General features: G+C 45.0%; 1 protein-coding gene across 1 annotated transcript in view; it reads left to right on the top strand.

Moving 5' to 3' along the window:
* Cdrt4 (CMT1A duplicated region transcript 4) overlaps nt 1-24,942 on the top strand; it is a 34,351-nt gene that overhangs the window by 6,289 nt on the left and 3,120 nt on the right. The window lies entirely within an intron of this gene.

The following is a 24,942-nucleotide window of genomic DNA, read 5'->3' as shown; positions in this document are numbered from 1 at the left end:
TGTTTTGTTGTTGGGTTATGTGTTTACAATCATGACCCATTTCTCTATTGAAATATTAAGTTTTCATCTTGTCTTTCGGTTAATTTTACCCTAGTTTTTGAATTCCATTCTATCACTGAATGTCTTTCTAGAATGTTTTTGGTTGTTGGTGGTGGTGGTGAAAAAAGGAAAAAGCAAGCATTTGATAGATAGGTCAGCCTTATGTCTGCCAGCCTTGCTGAACACACTAATTCTGTTTGTAGATTATTTTGTGTTTCTACCTAGGAAGTCACAGTGTACACATTCAAAGCCGCATGTTAGAATCCGACTGACCCAGATCTGAATTTTAATTTTATCATTTACTAAATGTACCACTCGGGGGGAGTGACTTGCTTTCTTCTAAGGCCCATTTTCTCTGTCCACAAAATGTGATTTGTAGTGAAGTTTAATGAGATGAGGGCACAGGGACTCATCCATGTTTGGATTTTCTTGTTCCTTGTCTTTGTGCCCTTAGCTGCCTTCTGCTCTGGCCTTGTATTCTAGCTGCATTCTGCACAGATGGCCCATCAGCAGCAGCTTCAGTGGACACCTTGTCCTTGGATTTCATGACAGATCTGAGGCCTTTACACCTGTCCCTTTGTGCACCACTTTTGCTTGACTTCTTGAGATGACATGCCTGACTCTCCCCCTGCCTCCCTGGTGGGCCCCACTCAGTCCTTCCTCATGATTCTCCTCACAGCTCATGCCTAAAAAACATCCATTTATGACCCCTCTACCACCCGCATCCAACAGAAACAAGAGATAAGACGATCTTCATTTTCTACCAAATTTATAGGTCTGAAACTAGGACCACTATCCCAAGACCCAGGTTCATGGAGAGCAGCTGCTCACCAGAGCTTGCTGCCTGGATGTTCTACAATGCTCAGTGTGTAACTTAACATTCTGTCTTGGAACCTTCTTTTCCCTTTCTGATACTTATTCCATCATCTAAGTCAGAGACCTGGACCCGCCTAGGGCCCTCACACTCCTAGTTAATGGCGACTACACTTTGTCCCTCTCCTTCTTTCTTAGACTCTTTCCCTTGTTGGGAAGTAGCCTTTCAGGTGCTTCTAGCATTGAAGTTAAGATTGCATTGATTTGTAATTAGACCGGAGAAATCTTCCACATATGCTGTGAAAACTACTTTCCAGATCTTGGGGACTCAAATTTACTTCTCATTTTCAAATTCAACTGGCTTTGAGATGGACTGCCTTGAGGTGACTTGGGACTCTGGGTACCTTCCATATTGTGGCTCTTTGATCTCTTAGGGATCTTGGATTCCTTTGCTTCTAACCAATGAATGGAGAAAGAAACACAGTGATGGTTAAAGATTTTAATGAGACCGGTTTGCAGATAGGGAGGGCTCAGACACAAAAGTTGTATCTAGTCAAAGAGGAGGGGGTGGGGATGTGCTGGGAACCAGCTCTTCGCTTCCTTGCAGGATACTGGGTGGAATTCAGGAGGTAGATGCTACTACTCTTTAATGGACAGCTATAGGTCTCTGCTACAAAATTTTTCTAAAGAGAGCTGACAATGCCAGTCCTTACTTAAACTCATTCAATAGTCTCCACAATGTCTACAAAACACAGACAGAATTCTTGAGTGTAGATGTTTTAGGCCAGTGGTTTTCAACCTGAGGGTCATGACCCCTTTGGGTGGTTAAATGACCCTTTTGCAGGAGTTGCATATCAGATATTTACATTATGATTCCTTACACTTATGAAGTAGCTACAAAAATAATTTTATTTTATGGTTGGGGAGGGGTCACCACAATATGGGGAACTGGATTAAAGGGTCACAGCATTAGGAAGGTTGAGAACCACTGTTCTAGGCAGAAAAAAAAACACAAAAACCCAACAATGTAAGAAGACCCTTCATGGTTGGCTTTACTTTTTTACAATCCACTTCTTCATACAGCCCTCTCCCACAGCTCAGATGCATCCTGTGTGTTAGCATCCCTTTTGAAGTTACTGCTTTGTTCTTTAGATTTTCCATCATTTGCTTCTTCTTCCTTTATCTCTGTCATGCCTGCTAATCATTCAAAGGCAAACAGGGTGTCTGTTCCTTTAAGGTCTTGCTTCTTGTGTCTCTTTCTGGTGCTATCCCCACACATCATTGGAACAAATGGCACCCTGACATTGGGAGCTACACTTAGGGGTCTTGTGGTGTTCCCAAAGGAGAAAATAGTGTGTCTTGGGAGTTCTCAAGGACTTAGACCAATGAAGGGTGGAGATTCTATGATTCTTACCTTTCCATGTCTGTACCTAACAGAGAAAGTGCTTACATGGCCTTAGGCTCTGAAATTTATGTGAGGGGAAAACCAGACAAATCCCTTGCTCCTAAAGAATTAAACTTCTAAGAGGGGAGTCAGGAAAAACATAAAAACATAAAAAACATAAAAAAACGAATGCACTGGGGAGCTGTGGAGACTTAGCTGTTCAGAGTACTTGCTGCTCTTCCAGAGGACTCGAGCTTGGTTTCTAGCACCTGTGTCTGGTGGCTCTCAGTTGCTTCTAACTCCAACTCCAAGCGATCTGATGCCCTCTTGCAGGTTTGGTGGGTACCTGCACACACATAGCATGCACTCACAGACTCACATAACCATAAATAAAAATACAAAATAAATCAGAGAATAAAATCCTTCCAAACACTTCCAGACAGTGATATGTACTGTAGGACAATAACATGGGGTAATAGGACAGTGAGTCAAACAACCCGAACCCAGCCTAGCTAACACCTGCAGGGGTTGTTGAGCTGGAGAAGGGAGACCTGAGAAGTGTAGACAGAGGCAGTCAGGGATGGATGGTGTTTGGAGCTTAGATTTCACTCTCAATTGTGTTGGAGAGGTCCCTGGGATGGATATCTAGGTTGAGGAATGACACACACACTAGTGCCTACTTTTGAAAGGTCACTCTCACTGCCGAGTGTATAAAATATGAGGGTAAGGGGAGAAAGAGGGAAGCCAGCTGAGAGGCTGCAGAATACCTGAGTGGACACTGAGGAAACATTGGGAATTCATGTTTGACCACATGCTCCTGGGGCCAACTCCTCAGGCTTCAGTCTTGAACAAGCCACTGAACCTTCCTCTGTCTCGACTTTATAATCTGTAAGAAGTGATAATATTGGCACTTAACTCCAGGTTTATAGGGAAGACTCAGTAAGCTAATGCAGGCAAAACAGACCCATCTTAGGGTATTTTTATTACTGGTGTGATGTTAATAGCAACAACAACAGTTGTCATTATTAATAAAGCAACAAATTTAGGGTATGTTTGCTAGCTGAACTGACATGATCTACTGATAAATTGAGTCTTGAGGAGTGTAGGAAAGATATCTAGGTTTTTAGCAACTGACCAATTTAGTGGTGCTTTAATAGAAGCAAGCAATGCCAGTACTTGGGAGGCAGAGGCAGGTGGATCTCTGAGTTTGAGGCTAGGTTGGTCTACAGGACCAGAGCTACACAGAGAAACTGTCTCAAACACACACACACACACACACACACACACACACACACACACACACGGGGAGGGAGGGGAGAGAGAGAGAGAGAGAGAGAGAGAGAGAGAGAGCGCCAACCATTGGAGGAGCAGGTTTTGTGGTGTGATGAAATGAGGTTTGCCAAGAGTTCAGCTGATCAGGGAAGGCCTGAGGTATTTGTAGAACACATCTGAGATGTCTGGAAGGGGAATAAGTGGACAGGCCTGAAGTTCAAGGATGATCTAGACTAGAGACCCAGAGACACACCTCTGAAAACCTGTGCAGATGGGGAAGCCCAGGGTAGAGTGTTGAGTCCTTTCCTCTAAAGGTAGGCTGGGAGAAGAAGCCAGCTTGTATCCCAAGATGACCTCCCTGGGAGGTGAAACACAGAAGAGGCTCAGCATGTGTTCCATGATGAACACTAAATGTGAAGCGGAGAGTTGAGTCCCCACAACATAAAAGATATTTGTAGAGAGCAATTGGATTTTACATTATCAGTTGGTGCTTAAACCCACTCCATTTAAAAGGTCTGCTTCTATACACTTCTTGATGCCAAGAAATCATAAGAGGAGGGCTCATTCCTGATCTGTGAGGAGAGCAGTACAAACAGCCTTCTCAGCGTGTCTTGCAACAGGATACCAAAAATTGTACGACAGTAGTTCTCAACCTGTGGGTCCACACCCCTGGGAGGGGTGTCAAATGACCCTTTGCCTGAGACCATTGGAAAACACATATATTTACATTATGATTCATAACAGTAGCAAATTTACAGCTATGAAGTAGCAACGAAAATAATTTTACGGTTGGGGGTCACCCCAATGTAAGGGATTGTATTAAAGAGTCGAAGCATTAGGAAGGTTGAGGACCACTAGGGAGAGGTTACTGCAAGCCAAAATAAATCCCACCTGCTTAACTACTCAGGCTGAGGAGAGGCTTCCTGCCTCCCTGTCAAAATAAAAGTAAAGAAATCACCACTAAAGGTTGACCAAACTGAGGTGGAAAATACCTGAAACTGTGCAAAGATTTTCCAGTGACATCATAGTTTGGCATAGCTGTTCTAGGTCCTGGAGCATCTAGATACTCACTCCTCTGACCGCCCCACACAGACCATTATGCATTTTCATTTAGGAAGCACTTAAGCTAGTATACAAAGTGAGGGGTTTCATTATGACATGAAGAGTTTTAATCAAAACATGACAACATCACTTCTCTCCTTCCCTTTCCTCTCTCCAACCGCTCCCATGTTCCCTCCCTCAGACTAGACCCTTTCATATTCTATCCCTTCCACCCCCCAAGTCTTATTTTATTGTTACACACACTCACAACACACGTAGTATATGTATATATTATATGATACATATATGCATATACTATATGTATATATATACATATACTACAGTGTGTATATATATACATATACTACAGTGTGCTGAATCCCTTAGTATTGCTTGTGTGTACACGATTTCAGGGCTGATCACTATTGGAAAATCAATTAGGATTTTTAGTTTTATGAAGTTCTACTGTTCAATTGTTGGCCTTCAATCTTGGACAAGTTGTGACCTGTTCAGGAAGTCCTTTCTTACACCTACATGTAGGTTACTGTCCATGTTTTCTTCTGGCAGTTTTAGAACCTTGGGTTTGGAGTTGAAGCCTTTGGTCTACTTGGCATTAATTTTTGTGCCCCGTGATAGCTGTGGGCCTGATTTCATTCTTCTGCAAGTGGACACTGTTTCCTAGTACCATTTGTTGAAGATGCTGCTTTTTTCCAATGTGTGGTTTTGACATCTTTGCCAACTATCAGATGGCTGCAGTTGTGTGTGCTTGTGTTTGGATGTTCTGTTTTGTTCCATTGGTGCACACACCTGTTTTTGTGTCAGCACCACGCTGTTTTATTACTGTAGATCTATCATATACCTTAAAAATCTAGAACGGCAATTTCTTCCATATTACTCTGTTTGCTCAGGATTGTTTTGACCATCTGGGGTATTTTCTAGTTTCGTGTATATTTAAGGATTTTTTTTTTCTTTCTATTTCTGTGAAGAATGTCATGAGGATTTTTGACTGACATTGCATTGAATCTGTACATTGCTTTTGGTAGGATAGTCATTTTTACAGTACTAAGTCTACCAACCCAAGAGCGTGATAGTCTTTCTATGTTCTAAGCATTCTTCAATCTCTTTCAGGAATTTGAAGTTTTCACTGTAGGGGTTTTTCACCTCCTCGGTTAGGTTTATCCAGTATATTTGTCTTTTGACAAATTGCCTTTGAGTCTGTAAGTAAATCGTGTCTATGGTCTTCTCTCTTAGTTTGTATGCTGTTAGCATATAGAAAGGCTCCTGATTTTTCTGCAGTTGTTTTTCTGAGGGTCATTGTGTAGTCCTGGCTATCCTGGCCCTGGCCCTATAAATCAGGCTGCAACCTTCCTCTGCCTTCTAAGTGCTGGGATTAAAGGTATGCACCACTGTGCCTGGTTGGCTACTGATTTTTATAAGTTGATTTTTATTCTGCCATTCTGTTGAAATTAGTAATTGTTTCTAGAAGTTTTCTGTTGGGATTTTTGGAATCTCTTATGCCTATATTATCATACCTCTGCAAACAGGGATGAATTGACTTCTTTTCCTCTTTATATCCCTTTAATTTCCTTCTCCTGTCTCATTGTTCCAGTTAGTACTTTGCACATCACATTGGAAAGGAGCAGAGAGAGTGGACAGCTCTGATTCCCAATTTGATTTAGAATTGTTTTGATTTTTTTCTATATATATAATGATGTTAGCTGTGGGCTTGTAATATATAGACTATATATGTCGAGTTATGTTCCCACAAGCCCCACTCTCTCCAGGACTTTTAACATAAAATCATGTTGGATTTTGTCAAAGGATTTGTGCATCTGTTAAGATGGTTGTGCACATTTTATAGACGACACTACACTTAACTCTTAACTCTTATTCAGCCCCTTCTTCTGCTTTCATGGTCCCCTTTCTCCCTGCAAACACTCCTCCATTCTGCCTTCAAATGACTGCATCCCAATCCTGCCCCTTTCTCCCTCTCCCCTTGCCCTTAATTCTCACCTTTCCTCTTCTTGGTCTCTTTCGTGCCTAAATGGATTCATCCATTGTACACAAAAACATATGATTTATGATGTATATGTGTGCATCTGTGCACATGCACAAGTGTAAGTAGCACTGTGTGTGTGTGTGTGTGTGTGTGTGTGTGTGTGTGTGTGAGAGAGAGAGAGAGAGAGAGAGAGAGAGAGAGAGATATTAAAGGACAATCTTAGGTAATTTGCCTTCTATTTTGATTGAGATATTGTTTGACGTTGCATGCTCAAAGCTAGCTGTCTTTCAAATTTCATGCAATACTGTCCATTGATTCTCAGGATCATTTGCTGTGCTAGTAGAGGCTTTGCTTTCATCTGGTGATGTAAAGTCTTCACTGACACCTTTGATTCGCTTTGCAGGTATTCCTATACAGTCTACTTTCATTCTTCTATGTGGACACTTAGTTTCCCCAGCTTAGTATGTGTCTATAGCCGTGTGAGTGAAATTCTGGGCGCTCTATTCTGTTCCATTGTCTTGGGTGTCTATATTTGTACCCACACCAGGTCCTGAACCCTGTTCATCATGGCAGAGAAGCCGTGCTATAGTAGCTTGGGGCATCAGGATCCATGGTTAAGGAGGTGGACGAATGCTTGTGTTTATCTTGTGTCTTCCTTTTCATTCAGCCCTGTGCTGTCCACAGGGGGTGAGCCCCACCTCCACCTCAATGAATCTAACCAAGAGCATCCCTCACAGACATGATCTGATCCTAGCCAAATCGAGATAATCTCTCACAGGTTTGCCAGAGGCTTGTCTCCTAGGTGATCCTTGAGCCCGCCAAGTTAACAATATTATTGACCATTATAGCCTCACACTGGGGATTAAGTCCTTCCCTTCCTCCCTCCCTCTCTCCCTCCCTCCCTCTTTTCCTCTCTCCCTCCTTCCCTCCATCGCTCCCTCCCTTCTCTCCTCCCATCTTTTCTCTCCTCTTCCTGCCTCCTCCCGGACTTCCAGAACTCCCTATGCAGTTCAGACTGTCCCTTAACTGACTACACTCTTGTCTTAATCCCTCAAGTGTGTTGTGTCATCAGTCCCCCAAAGGCTTGAATTTCAACCCGAGCTTTTGGGAGGACTTTCAAAACCCAGAAATGGCCGCACGAGGACCTGCATCCCTCACAAATCCTTCCTCACTGTGAAGAATCTTACAACCATTTGTTTCAGCTCTGTGCATCTGTGTGAGGGGGAACTGAAGGCAGTGCTTTAGGCCGAAGGACACAGTGACACAGATGATTAAACATGAACCCACTTTCTGGAATCCATTTTACAGCCCTTGGATAAAGCAGTTCTTTCTTTCTACTTTCCAGAGTCAGCGGAAATGGGGCGGGGACCTTGGCACAGGATTTCAGAGAGATGGAATTAGTTAAGGCGCAGGGAAAGGGAAGCGCATGTCCATGGCCCTGTCCTGTCCAGGGAGCACTCACACATGGGCAGGAGACTAGCTCCTTCGCTGCCACAGAGCCTCCTTTCTTCTCCAGGAAAAGCGACTCTTTCACAGCTCTTGGAAGCGAAGGAAATGGAAAGTCCCACTGCATGCTGAGCCCCTCTCCCCTCCTGGTGACTCTTTGCTTCTCAAGGACAGAGGCAGAATTTGCCTTGGCTCGCAGGCTATGCAGAGGGTCCCCTAGTTCGAGCTGCGCACCGCACTGCTTGTGTGGAGAGCCGGGTGCAGGGCACTGATTGGGTTTAGCAGGGGCTTTTCTGAGAAGCTGCTGAGCTCAGACCCTGCTGGCTCCACATTCCTGCATGATGAGGGAGGGATTCCAGTGTTTACTTTGAACAATGTTTTCCTGTGTTTGAATCCACTACGAGTTAAATTCTTCCAGATTTCTGGCTCCACACTGTAGCTCCAGCAGGACAGAAACAGGTTTACGGTCGTTGGCAGAGGCGCGAACGCAGGGTCAGTCTGGACACTTTCTGCATCTAGAATTTCCACTCGGTGGACAGAAAAGCCGCAGCGTCCCTGTAGGCGCAACGCCTGGGAGGGGCGTGTGGTCTGGACAGCAGCAGCTCGCTCTGCTGTGCCTTTTGCATTTCCCACCCTAGAGAGCAAAAGTCAGCTTGTCTCCTCTGAGCTGCATCCTGGAATGAGAACAAGAGAGTTTTGAAGGGCTGGCAGTGTTCTCTCCAGTAGGGTAAATCCAGAAGGACTGCTTGGTGGGAATGTTTGGTGGGATGTTAAAGACCTACAATACTTTCCAGTTTTTGGGCCTGCTCCTGTGTGAGGAGGGGCAGAGATGGAAGAGAGACAGGTGCAGGGGAGCCCAGCTCTTCCTGCTAGTAGCCAGGAGACAGAGAGGCAAAGTGACTTGGGGTTGAAAGCTGGGCTAAGTGTGGGTGCCCACAACAGCACATTAAGACTGTCGGGGTGGGGTGGGATGAGACAAGGCCTTCTTTGCAGTAAAAGTTTCTTTATTCTTGTGTCTGAGATGATGAACAATTCAGGGAAAATTCTCATGGGGCCCTTGAGGATTTAGGCCCCGTGGAATCATGTGGCAGGCAGATCTTTTAAACCCTCTGTTCTTGAACCTGTGCTCTCAGCTGATGGAAACCTACCCCAAAGACCCCTTCATAATTATGGGTGGGTGTATATGTGACTGTGTATACTCACATACAGGCAGCAGAGGCAGATGGGCTCTGGCCTTGAAGGCCTAGGGAGAGCCCAGATAGTGTCTATGTAGCCATATGGAGAAAACAGTCCCGTGGTAAGATCTGCTGTTTTGATCCTGACCACTTTGACAACCCCCCCCCCTTTTTAATACCATCCACATTCTGTTTGATCTTCAGAAGGAAAAATGACAAAATATCTACTTTTTATATATACCTAGTAATGTGTGAGGCAAATGCCCTGACCACTCAGAGCTCCCCCTCTTAATGCTTGGCCCCATCCCTACTCCAACCCTGGTCCCTCTGGCAGCATGTGTGCCTCTACCAGGTCCACATAGCCATGTCAAAACCAACCTTGCTAGAATCGCACCTTCGTTTCTGGAGCATTCGATAGGCTTCAAATCCATACATACTGGATTAGGTGGTCTTCTCATTGCTGATACCCCCCCCCCCAAAGCAGCATAAGGAAGGGGTCTTTTTTGGCCCAAGGTTTGAGAGCACAGCTTGTCAAGGCAGGGCGGCATGGCATGAGAGCAAGATGGCTGCTTACACTGTATCTCCATTCAAAAATGTCTGTTGGTGTTGAGCTGACTGGTTTCCCCTTTCTCCTTTGTGTCCAGTGGTGACCCAGATGGTGTCACTAGCATTCAGGGTGAATCTTTGTCCCTCAGTTAAATCTCTCTGCAAATGTGAGGAATCTCTTACAAATGTGCACAGGGGTGTGACTCCTAGGAGATTAAAACCCAGTCAACTGACCATCACACAGACATAAATTCACTTCTTTTGGTAGGAAATTCTATCCATCTCTTAGAGATGGGGGTGGATGAAGGAGGAACTGTCCAATCTGCTTTCCCGGTGCTGTCGGAGTAGGAAGCTGTAGGAATCCCCTCTTTGTCTTTCACGTAGGGCATTTTTTCTTAGACCACTGGGTAAAGAGCCTTTATTGGTTATTTCTTGAAGTTACTCTACATTTAGTTACTTAGTATTGTGATCTCGTTGCCCATGGGTGGGAAATATGAAGGTACTTTCACTGTCTGCCTCCATCTCCAGATCGCTCCATGAAACAAGAGTCATGGCATTGGCTGAGGGCAGTAGAATGGGAATCCACCTCCAAGTTGATACACCTGGTTATTCTCATTGGAAAGCTTAAGTTCCTTATAGACAATTGGACTAGGGGCCTCAGTTCCTCCTTGCTGGGCATGGGCTGAAATCTTCCAGGACAACTTAAGCACATGGGGCAACTCAATATGGCAGTATCTGTCTCTTATTCTGCACAGATATAATGTGCAGGAAATTGATAAAGCTGGAAGCCAGGGAGAACGCTCAGCGGTTAAAGTGCTTGCCTAGCAAGCTTGAGGACCAGAATTTGGATTGGTAGAACCTGTGTAAATGACTAGTGGGTGAAAAGGCCCACCTGGAATTCCAGTCCAGGAAAGCAAAGATAGGGAACCTCAGACCAAGCTGGCTAATGAGGCTAACCACATCAGATCTGAGTTTGATTGAGAGACCCTGCCTCAGTGAATAAGATGGGAGAGTCCTCAAGAATGATTCATGATATCAACCTCAGATCTTTATGTGCACCCACCCCCCAAAGCATGCCACTCACACACACCTGAAAATAAAACCAAAGTACAGTTATAAATTAGAGAATATAGTTTATACCAGTAGCACAGGGCTTTGGTTTTCAAGAAAGCCAGGAACCAAACCTTTGTGGGCCAGCATGATGTCCTCCTATCAAATAGGATGATATCTGTCTTGAGTATGAGGAATCTGAGGGTCAAAAATATTCAGGAAGTTGTTCAAGGCACATTTCTAAAGAGGCATTCTATTCACTTGCATTTTTGTTGCTATTATAAAATACTCTGATCAAAGTAACTTGGGGGTGGGGGTGGATAGTGCCTGTATTTTTAGGTCATAACCCATAATTGAGAGAAGTCAGGTCAGGAACTCAAGGTAGGACCCTCAAGGAAGGAACGGTGGAGGGATCTGGCTTTCTGGCTTTCTGGCTGGCTCGCTAACAGGCTCATACTCAGATAGCTTTCTTACACAGTCCAGGAGCAACACCTGCCCAGGGATGGCACCACCCACAGTGGGCTGAGTCTTCCTATGTCAGTCAACAATTGAGACTGTACCCCATAGACCAGGCTACAGGCCAATCTCATTTGTGTAATCCTCAGTTGAGACTCCCACAGATGAATCCTAGGCTAGGTCAAGTCAACATCCGAAACTGACCAGAACAAGAGGTAAAGCTGGATGTTTTTCCTTATGACTTCATTATCAATGTTCTTATATATAAGCCCTAGGCTTTTTCCAGTAGGAATATGATGCTTGTTGGCCTAATTTTGCTTATAAAATCGTTCTAGACTATGGCTCTAGACCCAAGAAGAGAAGATCACGAAAGTCTAGGACAGGAATGAAGGATGTCAAAGGTGTGAATGGTGTGTGTGTGTGTGTGTGTGTACGTGTGTGGAGTGTTACAGACTTGACTGGTAACTTACATAGGTGTATATATATGTATGCATGCATATGCTGGTGTGTGTACGCATTCGTGAACACATATGCACATGACTCATACACTCTTATACCAAGGACTGTGTGGGTGTTCTGCTCAGAACTGTGTGTGGTTAAGCGCATGTGTATATCTGTGTGGCTGCAAGAGAACACAGATCCCTCCATCCTGGCTGGGCTCAGGGATCAGCTCCAGAGAGTGTTGCTTTGGTTGGTAGATGGTGTAAACAGTGCTTTTGGCACTTAGAAAGTCAAATGTGTGGGCCAGGATTGGTGATGGGGAGGACCAGTGTACTGAAGGATCCCTCACCAGATCTTTTTATAAACTACTTAATGGTTTACTTCCATTTTTTATGTGCAGTGACTCATTTTTAGCAAGATGAATTTTGTTTATTTCTCAAGCCTATACATTGGGTCATCTTGTGTTGGCACAGGGGGAGGCACCCCTTCCTGAATATTAACTCTGAGGACAACAGCCAATCCAAAAGGTCCATAGCATGTGGTTAAATCTGTGTTCACTACTTAATGTGATGTAGCTATTAAGTCTTCATGACAATCCACAAGTCCTCACACTGCCACATGGTGAGAATCACAAGTTCTCTCTGTGTGAAAGGTGAGAACCCCACGGCTAATGAATTCCAAGTATCATGTTTCCGTTTCAAGCCCTGTTCCTGGCCTTTCTTGAACTCACACTGTTGCTTTTGTGCTACACTTTTATTCAAAATGAATTGCTCAATGTGCGCTATGACCACAGTAGGGACATTGGCGAATTCTGTCAGTTACCCTCTGGACCATCAGGGAGAAGGCTGGGCTCTCAAAGGTCAAGGCTTTTGCCAGGGAGAGGACACCCACATGATGCCACGAAGGGCTTCTTCCTGGGTCCTGGAAGTATTTGATGCATCCCTCCACCATGCCAAGGAGACACACTAACATCTTTGTTGTTTAGTTGGATTTCTGACCCAACAAAAAATTCTTTTGTCAGAACTCCCAGGTTTCCTGGAATGGCACCCACACATATTTCTTATGTGGTTAGCAGTTCTGATCTGCTGTGTACTAATTGTGTATATTCATGCCTAGAAAGATTCCTGTAAAACCACTGGTTACAGATCACTTCCCAGTTGGTCTTTCTGAAATTCTCTTTTAGCTTTTAATCGAAGGTCGTGGTTTTCTGTTCTCTCAGGACTATCCACCTCAGTTACATTATATCTGTACTTCCAGGGATTTGCAAGATCTGGGAGAAGTCAGGGCCCTGGAAGGGGTGGATAGGCTCTTACTACAAATAAAGATATACACTTGGATTTGGGTTTTTATTTGAAGTTTGGTGGAATGTAGAGCCAAACAGCCGTTGACACACTGGGGAAGTGTGGGAATGAAACGGAGAAGGTCTGTAGAAATAATCAGTGGAGACTAAGCTATGCGGGAAGAAATTCGGTCTGTGTGCTGTCATGAAAGCTAATGGGGGAAAATAGTTCTAGATTATAAGAATGCCCAGCTCTACCAAAGACTATGCCATTTTGAGAGTTCAAAGTGCAGAGGCCTGGGGCGTAAGTGGAAAGCCCTTCTTTAATAGCAGTAGGGCCGAGGGCAGAGTGGCCAGGAGCATATGGTGGCGAGTTGGTACAAACTACAGAGGGAAGTGAGAGCATTCCTGGATCATGGATTCTTGGATCTTTCTGAAATCAGAAAGGACAGTTGCTGAGGGTGATAGGGGTGGGGGTGGGGGCAGATGACATGAATTTAAAACCATTTCTTGGAAAATAAGCTAGCAATGGTACATGCGTCTGAGGCAGAGGCAGTAATAAAAAAAAAAGCCCTCGGCAGCCAGACAGCCTGCTCCACAGGCTCTAGTTTCTTTGCCTGTAAGAGGGGGATAAAATTGACTTTTGTCAGAATTAGTTAGCATAGGAAGATTAGAGTGTGCTTGGTAGACAACATAGGAATGCCAGCTACCAACATTCCATTTGAGACCTGGCATGCAGTCAGATTCGTCTCCTACCAGGCCTAGTGGCTGAGATGGAGACACTTAGGAAGAACCAGCTTTTGCTTAACTGGGGCTGGGCGCTTGTTCTGCAAATGTGGTAGACAGAGAGGCAAGATGGTGTTAGTTCCTTTCTTAGCCAGATGAAAGCAACATGGCAGGTCTGCCTACTTAAGTCTTGTGTTGTTTAAGGCTCATTGTAAATGATAAAAGTTGTGTGCCTTTATCCGAGAACTGAATGATCAAAGGTGGGGTAGAACCCCTGGGTTGGGATTAAATTTTTCTACAACAGGAAGTGAGGACACCATAGAGAGGCATAGATAGGTCGATGGACAGATTGTTGGAGGTGAGTAGTTCCAGGGACATTGAGGCTAGATGTTTGCACAGGGCTCTGAGATGAAGACTTACTGATAATGATAGCATAACGCTCGAGAACCGTGGTTCTCAACCTCCCTAATGCTGCGATTCTTTAATGCAGTTCCTCTTGTTGTGGTCATCCCCAACCATAAAAATAAATTGTTGTTAGCATAGGACGCTTAGAATGTGCTTGGTAGACAACATAGGAATGCCAGCTACCAACATTCCATTTGAGACCTGGCATGCAGTCAGATCCGTCTCCTACCAGGTCTAGTGGCTGAGATGGAGACACTTAGGAAGAACCAGCTTTTGCTTAACTGGGGCTGGGCGCTTGTCCTGCAAATGTGGTAGACCGAGAGGCCTACCTATGGTGATGTTTGTGCACACGGACATGTATATACAAACACAGACCCATACTTCACACTCTCAACATCCATCACTGGTGGTAGAGGAAATGACTCCCATTATGCACTAACACATGATAGTGAATAAATCATCAGGGATTTTATATAACTATAATTTTGCTACTGTTATGTATTGTATTATAAATATCTGTGTTTTCTGATGGTCTTAGGTGACCCTGTTGAATGGGCCATTTGATGCCCAAAGGGGCTGCGACCCACAGGTTGAGAAAGGAAGATAACATTGTCAGTGACTGAGGAACAGGGGCAGGTCTAGTATGGTGTCCAGGGCTTCAGAGAAACAAAGAGTAAAATGTCTTGAGAATCCTAGGGAATGAAGAGATCAAGGACCTGCTCTCTGGCAGAAACCCATGGACTCAGGGGTAGAAGTGGGGGTGGAGACATTCTGGGCTTCCTTTCAAGGATTCAGAGCACTCTCTGTGTTATGGGGGCCAGGACACAGGGTATATTCTTTGTTCTGATCTGACAAAGTACTGGTAGAGCTTCCTGGAAATCTGTGTGTGTGTGTGCGTGTGCGTGTGCGTGTGCGTGTGCGTGTGCGTGTGCGCGTGTGCGTGTGTGTGCATGCTCACATGATTGAACAGTGGTGGTAGTAGTGGTGGTGGTCATGGTATCTCCTAATTTCAGCCTCAGTTTTCAGATTTGACTTTAATTAGATCAGGTCACTGAGGTCCGGTGCAGCCTGAGCCTTTTAATCCCTGATGATTTATTCACTATCATGTGTTAGTGCGTAATGGGAGTCATTTCCTCTGCCACCAGTGATGGATGTTGAGAGTGTGAAGTATGGGTCTGTGTTTGTATATACATGTCCGTGTGCACAAACATCACCATTTGTGTGTAAGTGAGCACTTGTGTATAAGCGCTAATGTGCATACATGGACACAAGTCTGTACCAATTTGTGCAGATGTATATGTTCATATATATATTCACTCATATGCAGATGTGCATGTATTATGTATGTGTTCATCTATGTATGTATTGTGTGTGCCGGGCAGACTTAGCTATAGAAGTCAAGGTGTGTATTGTCTTAGGGATTCTACTGTTGAGCTAAAGCACCATGACCAAAGCGACTTGGGGAAGAAAGAGCTAATTTCATCTTACAGATTGTAGCCCATCATTCAGGGAAGTCAGATCAGAAACCCAAGGCAGGAATCTGCAGGCAGGCACTGAGACAGAGGCCGCAGAGGAATGATGTTCACTGGTTTGCTCCTCGTGACCTGCTTGTTCAGTCTGCTTTCTTATACAGCCCAGGACCACCTGCACAGGGGTGATGCCACCTATGGGGAACTGGGCCTTTTCACACCAATCATTAATCAAATGCCCCACAAGAAAATTTGCCTGTAGGCCAGTCTTACAACAGCGTTGTTTCAGTTGAAATTTCCTCTTCCCAAATGACTAGCTTGTGTCAGGTTGACATAAAAGTAATCAACATGGAGATACTTTTCTGGGGCGTGGTATTGAGGAGTTTAGAATCCCAAAGCTGGGAGTTTTGCCTTTTCTATTTTAGGCAGTATATAATGAATTTTAAATAAGAGTGTGACATAATCAGATATTGCTCATTTTCTTTCCCTGCTCATGCCTGGTTAGTGTTTGGCACTCAGTGAGCATTGGTACATGTTTGTAGAAATGAATGGATTTATAAATGTTTCTAGTTGTAGCTTTCAAATGGAGAATGAACCAGAAAGAGAATAGTTTGGGAATAGACCCTAAAACTGGGGTACAGTAGGGAAGAAGGAGTTTCCACTTGGGTGAGCAGGAAGCATGGCCATGCACTTAACAGAACTGGGCATGGAGACAGAGGATGCGCTTTTTTTCAGACGTACAGCATGACAACAGACACAAGACTGGGTTTTGGACAGGTTTGATGAGATGTGACAGCACAGGGAGGAGCTTGTTCAGCAGATAGTAGGAGACTGGAATTACTTTCAGAAGAGAGATGGCTGGAGACATGTTCTTTGGTCATCTCCATGTGTCAGTGGTACTGAAGGCATGAAGTGATAAGGTTGCTAGTGAGCCCCTCTCCTTTCCTCTCCCGTGGCTCTTGGCAACTGGTTCCGTGGCTCTTGGCAACTGGTTCCGTGGCCCTTGGCAACTAGTTCCGTGAGTCAGGCTTTCAAATACTGCAGATAGTGGAGTCCTATGGTGTCATTTGACACTGGCTTATTTTGCTAACTGTAACTTGAGTAACAATTTCTCATAGCCTCAGGAGCCTCAGGAAGGGCCTCTGCGAGGTGTACTTTGTATGACAGTGTTGTGATAGCCCCTGCTGCTCTGGGAGTGTGTGGTGCTGGGGGTCTCTTCACTAAGCAGCTCATGCCCACTGTGGTTTTGGTTTGCTTTCTGTGGCTTCTTGGCCTGCTCGGCAGTCACCTGCATCCTGCCAAATGAGACTTCCATAGGCTGGTGTATTTTGTGCTGAGAGACTCAAAGATGGCTCTTGGGCTCCATGATGCTCCCAAGGCTTGGGCTGATGGGTCCTGTAGCTCTGTCCCTGTCATACCACAAAGCATCCAGCTTTCTGATTACCTCATGAGAGCATCACTTTGCTCTGTCATCTCCCTACAAAAACTAACTCTTGGGGTCCTTTTATTTGTTGGTATCAGGGGTTGAATGTAGGTCTCTGTGCATGTTTGGTAGGGCATATAACCTTCATGAAGTTTTTACTTTTTTTTTTTTTGTTTGTTTGTTTGTTTGTTTTTTGAGACAGGGTTTCTCTGGATAGCCCTGGCTGTCCTGGAACTCACTTTGTAGACCAGGCTGGCCTCGAACTCAGAAATCTGCCTGTCTCTGCCTCCCAAGTGCTGGGATTAAAGGCATGCGCCACCATTGCCAGGCAAGTTTTTACTTTTTAAATACCTTTTTCTTTTTCTTTTTTTTTTAAATTAAAAGTCAATGTTTTACTTGGCTATTAGGCTGGTCTTGAAGTTATAACCCTCCTGCCTTAGCTTCCCGAGTTGCTGGGATTATAGGCCTGGGCCACCAGGCAAACTGATTCTTCCCAGATACTACTTTCGCCCTCTGTGACAGGAATGACGACTGAGGGCTTTTACCACACAGTCCTTCAGCCTGAATGTCCTTCCTGGAGGCCTCTGCCTTGCTTTGCTGAAGGTCTCAGAATCCATTGTGTCGCCTGTTCTTATTCTTGTGTGGTTGTACTACAATGAGGGGGAGACCTGGATCTGGTAATACGGAGCCCTAGAGTCTACCAGGCAAGCATCTCACCTGGTTTTTTGTCCATGAATATAAGAGAGGAGGAAGACAGAGCTCAGCTCACAGCAGAGGGGAAGTGGCTTTGGGCATGTAGAAATCTTTGCAGAGGAGAAAGCTTGAGCAGGTAGTGTTTGCTGTGCCTTATGAAAATCAGAAAGCCGTTTGAGACCTGCAATTTAAAAGATGCCGCACATCACTTATAATGGCTAAAACTGGAAACACCTTTAAAAATCCTCAAACAGAGACATCATTAATAATAATTTGTTCCTTGGATGGATTGCTGAGTAGCCTCTGAAATAATTATGAGGAATACTTAACGATATGAACAGATACGAATAATGGCAGAGCAAAAGCGACAGGCCCCGAGGAGTAAGTGTAAGATGGTAGTTACCAGATGGCACTGGGATTGTGAGATTTAAAAATATATCACCCCAAATCAATGTTGATATATAATGTCTATTATAAGAGCACATACCAATGCAGGTGACAAAATACATACTTAAATTTGGGAAACATAAACAAAGAGATGGCCAATTTCCTCACCCACCCACCATGGCGCATGTCTCTAATTGCTTTTCTACTTCCTGGCAATTTACTTCCTGTTCACAGCTTTCTAGTGACCCCAGATGGAGAGGAGTAAGGACCTGCACTTACAAGTCAGAGTTTACACTGAGCTTTGAGCCCGTGCACTTCCCTCCATCCTCTGGTTTGCACCATGCTTAGGTCCTGCTCAGAACCTGCCTTCCCTGCCAAGTGCCGCTGTGTCTTTCGGTTTAATTTTTATCCCTCAAGTTGTGTTAGAGTGACAGTTACTGCTGGGTATGAAGGGCCTTTGTGACAATGTGAAAACCTTTCAATTTTTAAAATGACAGTTTGGATTGTGGCTCATCTGTAGACCATTCACCCCAGACAACTGGGAACTTGGTTCAATCATAATTTGGAGTCGCCTGTGACCTGAGAGTTGAGTGTGTTTAGTGATACAGAGCTTTGTCACATTCTGGCATCAACTGGGACCCAGCTGTCAATAACGACAGAATAGTGGAATCTAATCGGAGTGAGTGGTTACTTTAATTCTTTGCTTCTAGAAGGGTCTGAAGGGTCAGTCACTCACTCTCTCTAAAGTCTGGGTTCCTATCCTCCATTCAGGAGTTCTGAGCATTTGAGAGGAGGTTGCCTGGACCTCCTCTGATTGAGATCAGCCCTGGGAAATGCTGGCTGCTTCCCCCATGTGTTCTCTGGGTTCACAATACCCGCATTGTTCCAGCGGGAACAGGACTTCCTCTTTCTGATTGATTAGTTATTGTGTGGCCATTTCACGCCTTAGGAGCCAGCTGTCAGGCAGTAAGGGGGTGGTAAGGGGGTCTCTGGGCACAGATTGCCTAAATCTTTTCATGTTTGTTTTCTGGGTATGGGCTGTTAGGGTTGTTCTTCTATAGCTTTCCTACTTGACTAGTTATTAGTGTACGAGTCTACCCAAAATGCCCATGCAGAAAAAGGTAGAAAGGCTCCTTTGTACCTGCTTGGTTTGTTCTGGAAATTTAATTTTTAAGTTGGAGTTTGATTTATCGATAATACAGCCCATGTGTGCTTTATGTCTAATAGGTCTTTCATATTACCTCATCAAAGGAAACATTATGTTAGCTGGAGTATTTCTTGAGTAAATATAATATTTGTGTTCAATGATTGTTCCCGAGAGCTGTGCAATGCTCAGAACTTTTTCTGGTAGGGAATTCGTGAAGTGTTGCTTTGGCCAGTTCAGCATAATAATTTGTGTGTAAAAGCAGCCATTTGGAGGCAGTGATGGTCTGCCTAAGGGAGCAGTATGTCCTGAGCAGAGAAGTGGGGAACATCAGGGCTGTCATTTAGACCCAGAGCTGTCCATCTGTCCCTGTCCATTCAGATTCAGCAGAATCAGTTTTCCTTCCTGATTCTTGATTCTGTTCCATCTTCCCCATCCAAGGTGGTGTGCTTCCTTGCAGGACTATAAGCAGCTTGCACCAAGGTGGTCTTCACCTGCTCAGTATCTGGTGCAGACTGGGATACTGGGATTTATTTAGACTTTTATGTACATGGCTTTCTTGGCTTTTCTTTCTGATGATTTGAAAGGCATATATTAGTCTTGTTTGATCTTTTATAAGTATGGGAGACCTACTGTGCAGATCCTGTACACTGAGAAGGGCAGACATCAGAGCAAGAGGTAAATGTAAATGCACTGGGCTCTGAGCCAATGTAGGGCACTGTCTAGAAGTGTAGTCTTTGAAATGCACTGTAAACTCAGTGATGAAATCATGCTGTATGTTTACAAATAAAGACTGTTTCCATGCTTGGAGAGCAAAGCACCTGAAAGTTATGACATGATTAGTTAGAGAACACATGTACCATGTAGCCATGTTAGCTGGAAGCATGGCCTCTCCCACGCACAATAGGTGGAATCCAGATGTGGCAGGCTGGTGTTAGAAAATGGGAAGCTCTGATTAGATTCTGAGGGGTAACACCCCACTTGGAGTAGTGATTATTGGCATCCCCCAAAGAGGCCTGTTCTGTGTCAGAACTTACCGTGATTAAAGTGGCCCACCATTTGGAAGTTGCTTCATAAGAGAGCGCAGTAAAGGACTCGCATCTCTTCTTGAGAGGCAGTGGTGAGGAAGAGAACGTGGCTCGTGCACTGTCATGCAGGGAGAGGAACAGATGGTGCTCTTCTTTCCTGAAAGATCAACTTGTCCCTCCCCATTCTGTCTTCACAGTTCCAGGGTAGCCAGTGCTCCTCAGGATATCTAGTGACTCTCCAGAGTCCATTGGGGTTGATAGGAGGTGTTCATGAGACAGGGGCAGGCGGAAAAGCAGAGAGAGTGGAGAGGAGGCAGAGGTTGGTGTGGTGTGCACTCAGTATTTCCTCCAGGTGTGAACTGCAGGGACTCTGTGAAGGCCCTGTTCAAGGGGATAATGACGGGCTCCCGGAAGGTCACTCTGCCTGAAGATCAGCCCTGGAATGCATGCACTACACGGGGTTGATTCCCACTCTGGTGCTTCAGAGATCAGCTTTTCCAAGTCACTTCTGCTCTTAATGGCAGATTCCTCCTCTGCCAAAAGTAAATTGGGGAGTGGCTAGACAGTGGAAAAGGATCCAGGGCAGGGAAGGAGATGGACAGGAAGATAAAATGCAGAGGTTGAAAGTAATCCCAGCCAGACAAGTGTGCAGACAACAGGGAGGGAGTGAGGGAGTGAGGGAGTGAGGGAGTGAGGGAGTGAGGGAGTGAGGGAGTGAGGGAGAGAGGGGAGAGGGGAGAGGGGAGAGGGGAGAGGGGAGAGGGGAGAAGGGAGAGGGGAGAGGGAGAGGGGAGACAGAGACAGAGAGAGAAAGAAAGGAGAGAGGAGAGGAGAGGAAGGCAGAAGAGAGGAATGTGGCCATTGTGTCAGCTTGCTCTTGTACATTTGCATAGCTCTGTGAGCTTCTGAGGATGATTTCAGAAAGGGCCAGTAATGACAGAGCCGGCTATGCTTTGAGCATCTCTACCCTTCTGTGCTCTTCTGGTGTAGCATTCTCTGAGGCATGCAGTCCCAAAGGCTGGGGAAGGACCTTTAAAATTCTGCATGCATGTTTCATTGATTTCTAGTTGCATGAGATTCCCAGTCTAATGAATGAATGACCCATATGCCAAAGGAGATCGATTATTCTACATGTTCCTTCTATTTCTTGAAAGGCTACAAAGCAAGTCAACCTAGAAGAAGCCCCGAAAAACACTGCTGGGGAGGTGTTTACTGAGATGTCTAAGCAAACTGGGTGGGCAGTATTCATATGCCTGCTATCATGTCTAAAATAGATCCTATAAATGGCGACTCTCGGGCTAAGTAACTTATTTGATCAGTGCACTGATCCCCTTTCTTTTTAAACAGTGTCCATTAGCATCTTGAGAGATTCTTGTATCCTATGGGAGACAATTTAGGCAACATCAGATGAAGCTAGTACCTCACTCATGAGCATACCCTATCTTACAGTATCAGGCCAAAAGCCCGAGCAGAGTTGACTTGTACCAATGTACTAATCCATTAATCCTGCCTGGAACCACAAAATCCTTTTGTAAGATGGCTTCCTGAGATAAGGGCAGACAGTGGCCAGCCTGTGGCAGACAGAGTGAGGTAATCAGTTTAGGAGAATCCCATCCATCCGCACTGCCTGCCCCCTCACCACAGCACTCTAAGCCACTGGCTGGCTTCTGCCTTTGATCTAAGTCCACCCACTATTGTCACATGGTTCTGGAAAGGCCCCATGACCCCATTAGTGTCTGGAAGGGCACTGAGAAACAGCACATAACCAGCAAATACTAAAAGGAAGCTGGTGTCTCAGACAACCTCCTGGTCCTGTTTTCCTGTCTCTTGAGTAGTTTGTATCACCTTATAAATCCTCAGGGATTGGGTGGGTAGACTCACAGGCACCCAGTCACAACCTGTACCGCATGTTGGAATCACCCGGTGTTCATCTCCTCACTATTGCTGTGATGAAAATACTAAAGCAAAAGTATTTATTTGGCTCACATGTCCAGGTCACTGTCCATCATGGGGTGGGGTGGGGTGGGGGAAGCAGGAACCATGCTTCCTTACACAGCCCAGGACCACCTTCCCAGTGATGACACTATACTGGTTAAGACAACACCCACCCCCACACTCTTCCCAGGCCAGTTGGATCCAGGTAATTCCTCAGTTGAGGTTTTCCTCTCAGATGAGTCTAGGCTGTGTCAAGTTTACAATTCTCAAGACGTTTCAGCTAGTATGTAATGCATGCACTATGCTATTTGTGTATAGTAATGGGATTCAATGAGGATACTTCAATACAAATACACAAGAGAGCACTGATAAAATCCACCCCCCTTTACCTACCTTCCTCAAGGCCTTCACCCTTCTGGGAAGCTTTAATTCCAAAGCCTGCTCTGCCTCTCCTTCCAGGCAATAGAAAGCCTAAGACACTTTCTAAGAAAAGCTGGGCTCACTTCTCTGCTGTCTTCATTTCCTAAGTAGCAATTGAGACCTTAATTTAAGGATCACAGTCCCCGCCACCACAGTCATGCCACGCTCCAGGTCAGTGTCACTCCTTTGCATCTGAGCTCAGCCTCTCAGACTAGATTCTAAAAATGGGGAACTGAGTGGAGACTGGGGAGAACTGAACATGGACCTTGGTGTCTGTGGGAGAAACAGGAAAGCTGCTTCAGTGTGGCCCCCCCACCCCCATTGATGCTGTTTCTGTCTGGAGACTGTGTACGGCTTTGCATTTTATTTACGGGAAGACAAAAAAAGAACCCATGTGCTAGATTTGAGGAAAATTATGAAAGGCCACAGCTTGTCTTCTGACTTATGTCAACTCTTTATCGCTTGTTGTTTTCAACAGACAAGTCCTCCTGGTGCGTTTTGAGACTCTCTTAACCATTTTGAACAGGGTACACTATGAACCAAGCTCCCCAGACACTCCGGATTGGTTAACCAAGAATTTAGAAGCAAGGAAAGGGGATTCTCAATCCCCTAAATATCAACTCCAAGTGTGTGTGTGCGTGTGTGCAGGTGTGCGTGTGTGCGCGCGTGTGTGTGCGTGTGTGTGTGCATGTGCGTGCGTATGCGAGTGTGTGTGTGTGTGCGTATGTGCGAGTGTGCGTGTGTGTGTGTGTGTGTTTCCAGTGTCTGGCACTATGTGGGGGCACAAATTCCAACAGCTCTATAAACATGCATGGTAAGTTGAGTACTCTTTCACTGAAGGTAGACAGGCAAGATCTGGGTGACCACTTGGATGCCCTCTGTTTGAGGGCACTTAGAATGGATGACCTTAAAATTTCAGAACCTATGACTGGTCTTAGAAGAAAAAAAAATAGAAAGCCTTACATTTTACTTTAAAATAAGCCTATGTATCTCTTTCTAGGTTAGAGGACCATTTTAGCATGATGTGTTTTGTAGCCTCGAAGAACTATATTGATATTGTATTTTAAAATGCCTTGTTGTGGAGTATTGCCATTGAAACTCAGTGGAAAATCCTGTAAGACCTGGATCACAAAGGTTTGACAAAAATTGGATTTTGATTGTGTCTTAGGGTTTCTATTGCTGTGGAGAGACATCACTACCATGACAACTCTTATAAAGGGAACCATTTGATTATGGCTGGCTTACTGTTCAGAGGTTTAGTCCATTGTCATTAGGGCAGGATAACTTGGTGGCATGCAGGCAGACATAGTGCTGGAGAGGTAGCCAAGAAGCCTACATCTGGATCTGCAGGCAGCAGAAAGAGAATGAGGCACTAGGCCTTGCTTGAGTTTCTGAGACCTCAAAGCTCCGCCCTCCCCAGTGATGCAATTCCTCCAACAAGGCCACACCTATCAGTAGTGCCAGTCTGTATGAGCCTATGGGTCCATCTTCATCCAAACTACCACAGTCTTTTTCTTTCTAATATGAACATATCTCCAGGGTGCTATCATTTGTAGGAGTTTCAGATTTTAAAGTTTCTGTAATTCCATGACAGTTCCTTGATTGGGAGAACAAAAGGTATGCAAATGTGGTACCTATGTTAGAGGTGGATGGTCCACACAAGTCAGCAAACCACGGCTCACTTCTGTCGCAGCTGATAGACTTGGCACCGCTACTTATGCTGAGGATGCTGTGGTACTCAGTGTGGTCCATGTATCAAGAGCATCATCATCCTTTGGGTTTATTTGTAGAAGCAAGTTCACAGATTCTCCAAACAGATCTACTGAGTTGGAGCATCTGAGATTCAGGCACAGCTAGTCTCTGCAGGTGATTCTAGGGCTATTAAAGTTGGGAAGCACTGACCCTACACCAAGAGTTCTGAGTGTGGTTCCCAGTGGCACTAACATCTCCTGGGGACTTACTGAAAATCATCTTCAGCATGCTTTCATGGGGCTTTGGCAGGTAAGAGCTGAAATATTCCACGACTCTTACTCTTTTAAATACTTAGAGGCCATAGAGATGGAAAAACAGTAATAAATAATACAGGGAGGAGTGATGGCTCAGCCTGTACACTTGTTGTTATGCAAGTGTAAGAACTTAAATTTTATCTCTGGCATCTGCTTGCTTGGACAAGCTCTCCAGCTAGATAGGCCTATGAGGTTGCGAACCATTGACTGTGGTTACCCCCCAAATCATCCACACTCATGAGCACATGGAACAATTTGACTTTCTGGTTTCAGCCTGTCTTCAGCCTGTCCTTGGGGCCACTCTAGGTAAATCCTGGCAGTTGTCTGGCCATCTCTGCCACATGTCCCCAGCTGCAGGCTGAGCT

The sequence above is a fragment of the Mus caroli genome, unplaced genomic scaffold, assembly GCF_978045245.1.
Source record: "Mus caroli unplaced genomic scaffold, Mus_caroli_1 scaffold_13, whole genome shotgun sequence".
Classification (NCBI taxonomy): Eukaryota; Metazoa; Chordata; class Mammalia; order Rodentia; family Muridae; genus Mus; species Mus caroli.
The sequence above is the reverse complement of the archived record's forward strand: the minus strand, read 5'-3'. Positions and strand labels throughout refer to the sequence as shown.